Below are 7,006 nucleotides of genomic sequence, written 5' to 3' on the forward strand. Positions count from 1 at the left end.
CTGCTTTAGCCCGGCTGGTGTGGTTCAGTGGTTGAGCTTAGACCTATGAACCAGGAGGTTACAGTTTGACTCCTAAGCCAGGGCATATACCCAGGGTTGTCAGCTTAATCCCCAGCAGGGGGCGTGCAGGAGGCAGCCGATCAATGATTCTCTCTCATCATTGATGTTTCTATCTCTCTATCCCTTCCTCTCTGAAATCAATAACAACATATTAATAATAAAAAAAAGAGGACTGCTTTACTAAGATGGCTAACATTCTTGCCTATGGGAGAGTTCTATTCTCATGTGCTGTTTCCACTCAGGTTTTTCTTGGACTCAGAGCCAGCTTCACTTTCTCAGATCATTATGCATCTTCATGCAGAGCTTCCTGAGCTGTTTGGGGTGACACTTTTAAAACTCGTCTGGGAGAAAAAAGTATCAGTGATCAACCAAGTGACCGAGCATTCGTCTGGGACTGAAGGTGTCCTGGGACATGGAACTTTCAGAGCTTAAATGAGGAGAGTCCTGGCAAACTAGAATGGTTGCTCACCCTGCAACAAACCGGAATTGTCTCCCTGAAGATTTGCCCTGACCCTGAAGTGGTTTTTCCCTGAGAAACTGGAGTGGCATGTACGTCTCATAGGTATTTACCCTCTGGGTGCAACTTGCAGAGATCTCATTGTCTCTGTTTCCAAAGTTTTCCAGAAGGGCAAACGTGATGTTTCAGGCTTTGCAAACTAAACCCTTTCACCGGGGCCCCAGGAAAAGAAAGCGCCTTCTCTCTGTAGCCCTCACATTTGCTGGACAATGGCCCCAAGTTAAGTAACAAACCTGCAGTCAAAGAAGAGCTTTGACTCTTATCTTAAGCAGGTGTGGACTCCTGAAGCCATAAAACTATGTCCCTCTTATGCTTGAAGCCAGTTCGCTCCTCTGTCCTCTGCTTGTAAACAGCCCCAAGCCCCACCTTCTGTCCTTCCCTGTTCAGAAAGGCCAGAAGCATGGCCCTTCTTGGGGAGCTCAGTCTTCCTCTCAAGTTCCCTGTTTTTCCTTCTGGTCCAGGTCATGGCTCCTGGGAGTCTGCAGTCCTTATGGGACAGAGTGGAATGCAGAAAGCACAGATTCTCAGCTTGGGACCTGGGGCCCCCTGAGGGGAGTTGGAGAGGAGCAGCCTAGCCGCTCACTGCCCCGTGAGTGAGCTATAAAACATCTGTGATACTTGCTTTTTGTTAGAACAACTGTAAAGGCTGCTGATCATGGCCCCAGACACCTTTGTGTGGCACACACACATGGGGACAGTCGCCCCTTATAGAGCAGCACCTGGCCAGGCACTTTGCTGAGAGGTTTACACGCGTTGTTTCCTTTCATCTTTACAAGGACCCACGGGGTCGATTGTTAACTGTTCCCAGTAGAGGCAACTTGCTTTGTTCCTCCACAGTCAGACGGTCAGAGCTGGTGAGTGCAAAACCAGACTTGAAGCCTCACCTCTCTCACGGTAAAGTCCAGGCTTATACCCGCTGTCCGAAACCACCAGCCCCCGAGAACAGCGTCCTAGAGCTGGAGGGGGCTTTAGGGCAGCTTGGCAAACATTGAATGTCCTGCCCCTCTGCAGGCCAATTCAATCCCTGGGTGGGGCCTGGCCTGCAGATATGATCTTACAGGTTCTGTAAGTAATTCTAAGGGGTGGCCTGGTTGAGAGCCAGGAAAATCCAACACTTTTATTTATGAATCATGAGACTGAGGCCTGGAGAGGGACTTGCCTAAGTTCATGCTTCTATGGAGCAGAAGAGTTGAAGCTAGGTCTCAGATTTTAAGAGAGGTTCAAGTTCAAGCACAGACCCCATGTGACCACAGGCATTGCAGGGACATGCTGATGAAAGGTCACAATGATGGACTTAGATCCGCAGAACCTAATTCCCAGAGGGCACAGGCTAGACAGTAGAGGTGGTTGGGAGTGGAGGAGGGGGCGTGGTCATGAGTTGGCCTGTCTGCCAGAGGAAGGTAGGGCAGTGGGTAGGGCAGTGACGGTGGTAGAAATGCCAAGATACTCCTCCCTCTTCTCTGGGGAGCCAGCCAGCCATGCGCCAGCATTTGACTCCTGTTGCAGGCTGCCCCGGGCTATAACCCTCGGGAGGGTGGGGGTATGACATTTTGGGGGTGTACCCTGGGACATAGAACAGAAGAAGATGACCTCCCCCCCTCAGGTGACTCAAGGGCCTGACCTCAGGGGCAGGGATCTCCCTTCCTGAGGTGAGGAGGAAGTTGTGTTATCCGTCATGACGCCCTTTGTGGTCATCACGCTCACCGCAATGTTTGCCTGGTCATCTTCTTGTCTTCTCACTCCTTCTAGGGTGCTGTTGTCCTCACTCACAGTGGCTTCCTGTTGGTATGTACCAGAGTCTTGGGTCCTGGGGGCCAGCACCTTCTCCATCTGAGCCCACACAAGAGGGGCCGTCAGTATGGAAAACAAATAAAATGTGGTATCTGTTCTAGATGTTTCTGCAGTGTCTCCCAGGAGCCCTCAGTCAACATCAGTGCTCCAAGAGAGGGATCAAGGGCTCAAAAAGACATTTTTAGATTGTCTTGGTTGGGTTTGGGAAACAGGAAGTTCAGAGTCTGGACTCTGGTCAAGGATTCCCAAGGGTGGAGTCAGGTAATTACAGGTGTAATTATAGGTAAGGGTCTGGGACCACTTACTAGCTGGGACCAAGCTATTGAAAATGTGCCTCATTTTCTCCATCTGTAAAGGGAGGAGAATTGAGTGTCTACCTCCAAAGAAATGTAGTGGGTGTTAACTGAGTTCATAGATATAATGCCTGGCTTGCTGTGAGCACCCGGTTAAATGTTAGCTGTTGTTAATTTAGGCTGACTGCCTGATTTCTCCCGGACCTCAGGCCTAGGCCAATGTGTGCCGTTGTCCGTTGGGCAGACATTCAGGCTGGGGAGGTGAGAGTGGGGGTAGAGAGAAGGGTCTGGAATAGAGTCACTGCATGACAGGCAGCCCAGGCTCTTCCTGTGCTTGCTGCTGGCCTCTGCCCGAGGCTGGTGCCTGTCTGCTCAGTAACACAGCAGACCCACTCTCTCTGGTTCCTGGGGAGGCACACAGAAGAGTGACTGATTGTCTGGGCACTTGAGCGGTTGTGCTGGAGTGAGGGCCACGCCAGCTTGAGTCACGTGGCGAATCCCAGCACCACTCCTGGAGCCCACCCTGTGCCACAGACAAGGACTCAGCCATGACTCAATGTATGCAGGTGAGGCCTGAGCCTTAGTCACCGGCGCCCCTTCCTCCAACACCTGAGCATCAGCATGCACAGCCTGGGCCAGGCTCTCTTATCCTTCCTAACCTCTTTTCTCCTTTTCCTCCCCCTCTCCTCCTTTCCTCGCTCCTTATCCTTTGACATCTCATTGATCAGATCTTGACTGATCTCGTTAGCAACTTGGACAGATGGATAATGGAGACAGTAGCTTCCACTGCCACTCCGTTCCCTGTCAGAGACACTGCCAGGAACGCTGATGAGGAGGAGCCTGCCTACATTAGCATGGGGGGCAGTTCTGTCATCTGAGGGAAGCTGCCTCAAAAGAGGGCTCCCGCTCCCTGCAGCTGACTGATGTATGAATTACCACTATTAGCTGTTCATTCTAGTGACCAAAAGCCCAGACTGTGCCCTCTGAGAGTTAACTACACCGACAAGGGCATGGAGACTCATTAGCCACATCAATGATTTACTCTTCATTGTGAATCCATTCATTCTACATCTATCAAACACCTAATATGTGCCAGGAATTATTTCTAGGCAGTTGAAAATAGTAGTGAACAAAATGGACACAAATCTCTGCCTTCTTGGACACCACATGGTGAGGGAGACAGAAAATAAGCATGATAGGTAGGTAAGTTATAGAGTTCGTTAGAAGGAAGTAAGTGTTGAAAATAAAACCCCACAAAACCTCACCCTCAAATCACAACCTACCAATAATGTAGGGTAGGCGGGCTTGGGAGTATTGGGGTGGGGGACAGGGATGGGGCAGGGAGCTTGGCTATATTTTATTTTATTATTTTCCAACAACAGTTGACATTTAATATTATATGAGTTTCAGATGTACAGGTGGTTAGACATTTATATGCCTTACAAAGTGATCCCCCCGATTAGTCTGAGTGGTCATTTTAAAGAGGGTCATTAGAATCGGCCTCCTTGAGGAGTTACTATTTGAACAAAGAGTTAAAAGAGGTGGGACAGTTAGCTTTGCAGACATGGGAGGAAGAGTGGTCCAGATGGAGAGAGCAGCTGGGGCAACACCCTCAGACGAAGCAGCCAGCAGGCGGGTCATTCAGAAACACAGCAAGGAGGCCATGTGGCTGGAATGGAAGGAGAAAGGGAGAGAGCAGCAGTCATGTAGAAGAGTGATGCGGTGGGCGGGGGGTGGGGGGGTGTTGTATCATGTGGGGTCTCTTTAAGGGCTTTGGCTTTAACCTTGATTGCAATGGGGAGCTGGTACAGGGCTCTGAGCAGGGGAGGCCGTGACCTGGTATGTTGGGGCTGAACTTCAGACCGGTTAGGAGGCCACTGGAGAAGTCTGGGGAGAGAGGCTCAGCTGGGAGGGTAGCCGTGGTGCCAGTTGCCTTTGGAAGAGGACCCAGCAGAATTGCCTGATGGGTTGCTGTGGGGGCGAGGGAGTCAGGAGCCAAGAATGACTTGGCAGCCATGTTCCTGAGGGGTAAGTTCCCATGAGCCAAGGCTCGGTGGGCACTGAGTGCTGAGGGCTCCACTGCAGCGCAGTGGGAGGCAAGGAGAGAAGGGAGAGGAGGCTGCAGTGTTGGAGCCACGCCCCTGCCTCCCCTGTGGCCCTGGCTGGGTCCCAGCCCAGCCTCTGGCTCCGTATTAAGCTTCTTGTGTCTGAACAAATTGGGTTCTGAAGTTCAAAGCCGGGGGCCCTGCAGGCCTGGGGGCACTAGATCTACGGGAGGAGGGCTCAGGGTCCCTAAGGAGTGAGGCTGCCTGGGCCGCTCTTGGCTACTGCAGAAATAACGTCCTGTTCCCTGTTCCGGACTTGGCAGGAGCGCGTGGGAGGCCCAAGGAGAACAATTGCCATTTCCCTCCTGCAAAGCCGAACCACTCCCTGGACGTGCCCCAGCCTGTGATGTCTGAGCCACTCAAGGCTTGTTTACCGGCTCCTGCCTCAGAACAGGGGGGTCGGAGGGGATTGAAAGGTGAGGCCCACCACCCGCCCGGCCCACCTCAGCTGAGCATCTGGGGTTGCCACACGGCTCTGCTGCTGAGCTAACTGTTAATGAGCGCTTTGTCACGTCCTCCTTCCTGGTGGTGGGCAGAGGCCAGGCGGCCCCGGGAGGGGGGAGCTTCCTGGAAGCCTTCCGTGTAGGCAATCGGAGAAGTGGAGAGAAAGCAGCCAGGCAGGTGGCCTCAAAACCCGGGGTGCCAGCACCTCTGGGCACCCCATGAGGGTCTCTGTGTTCTTGTCGGGCCCATGAAGGGAGGCTGCTTGTACCGACTCGGGCGTGTTGGGCTGAGCCAGACTTCACTGGAATGCTTATAGGGGTCAAGACGCTCACGTTCATCGGAATGTCCATTATGCATGGAAACAACTTACTACCCATTGGCTAGTGATTCCTCCCGCCCGCCTAGATTCCTTGGGCTGAATTAGAAACGGAGGGTTAAAGTGCCCAGCTCAATCCACAAAATGCTACATTTTTCTCCTAAAGGGTTCTCAAACTGATTTCTTGGACTGAACCCTCCGTTGTAGAGAGAACTTCCTGCTCAGGAGAGACTGACCGGCCAGGATTCCAAGTTAAGAGTCTCCTTTAAATAGAAACTTGGAGGCAGGACTGTTCCCGGACAATGCCAGTGCGAGCTCCCAGGGCCAAGCCGTGCACCGGTGACCTTCCAGATGTCTCTAAAGCCCTCGGACGCCAACCTGGGGGAAGAGTGTCTTCTCCATCTGGCCTGTTATGCCATTTACAGTGGCTTGGCTCCCATGGCCCTGAGCCAGGAGCCGGCTCAGGGTCCCACAAAGGCAGCTGTGTTCCCCAGCCTGGCGGGGGGCCAGGGCTCGTCGGTCCGGTTAGGCTGCAGCCTGGCCCTCCACCACTTGTGGTCAGGCCTGTGTTCGGGCCCTCCAGGCTGGCGTTCCTGCCCCACAGGGAGAGGCTCAGAGACCAGCCCTCCTCCTAAGCTGGGGGCAGTGACTCACAGGTAGTTACCTGCCCTAGGGCTCCCTGCCAACCCAGGGAGGGAGCCGGAGGGGAGGCATTTAGAGTTTAGTCTTGCGTACTCCTCTTAAGCTTCCTCGGGTGAGTTGGGCCTTGACCCCTTCCTGATGAGCTGGAGCCTTTTCACGCTCTCCCGAATTCCCCGAGAAGCAGGGATTTTCCACCGTTTCTGTTTTCTGTGGGGAAGAGGCGGAGCTGGTGCTTTCCGGGGTCCTGGGTGTTTGGGTCTCCTCACCTCCCAGCCCGTGCCAGGTCCGGGTGGTAACACCCTAGCTCCGAGCCCTGATCTTGTGTCCCCTGCTTGGTCTCCTGTCCAGGTGGTCTAGGACACGAGAGGAAACGGACCCCTCCGAGCCTTGAGAAACGCCAAACACAGCGCCTGCCACAGATGCCGGCGCCCTGCCTGCCCCCCGAATTCTGGTCTGGAATGCCCCTGAATACTTGCCTGGTGCTTTCAGCAATGCTCCCTCCCCTCCACCCCAAGGCACCCACGGGCAGGCGGGTACTGCCAGGCTTGCTGCGAGGCCTCTGGGACCGACCCACTTGCCCAGTCCTGTCCTGGGGCTGTGGGGCTGTGGGGCTGTGGGGCTGCAGGGCTGCGGTGACGGCAGATGGGCGTGCCAGCTGCCAGATTCCTGAGACCCGCCCTGCAGTGGGCTACGCCCAGCCTGGGAGTCTCCAGAGGTGAGGCCGTTGTTTAAAAACTGGGAACCAGCAGCGGAGACCCCCACATTCAAGGGGTGCTCGCAGAGAGGCGATCTGGAGGAAGGACAGTGGCAGCAGGGAGCCAGGTCAGAGAGCCAGGCA

The 7,006-nt window shown here is 54.0% G+C and overlaps 1 protein-coding gene across 1 annotated transcript in view; it reads left to right on the top strand.

Moving 5' to 3' along the window:
* The first annotated feature begins 6,715 nt into the window (after positions 1–6,715).
* LAMB3 (laminin subunit beta 3) overlaps positions 6,716–7,006 on the top strand; it is a 66,855-nt gene continuing 66,564 nt past the window's right edge. The window contains exon 1 of the mRNA XM_006767177.2: positions 6,716–6,990. The gene's annotated coding sequence lies outside the window, so the exon portion shown is untranslated. The remainder of the gene's footprint in view (positions 6,991–7,006) is intronic.

Source organism: Myotis davidii, unplaced genomic scaffold (assembly GCF_000327345.1).
Source record: "Myotis davidii unplaced genomic scaffold, ASM32734v1 scaffold622, whole genome shotgun sequence".
In the NCBI taxonomy this organism is placed as follows: Eukaryota; Metazoa; Chordata; class Mammalia; order Chiroptera; family Vespertilionidae; genus Myotis; species Myotis davidii.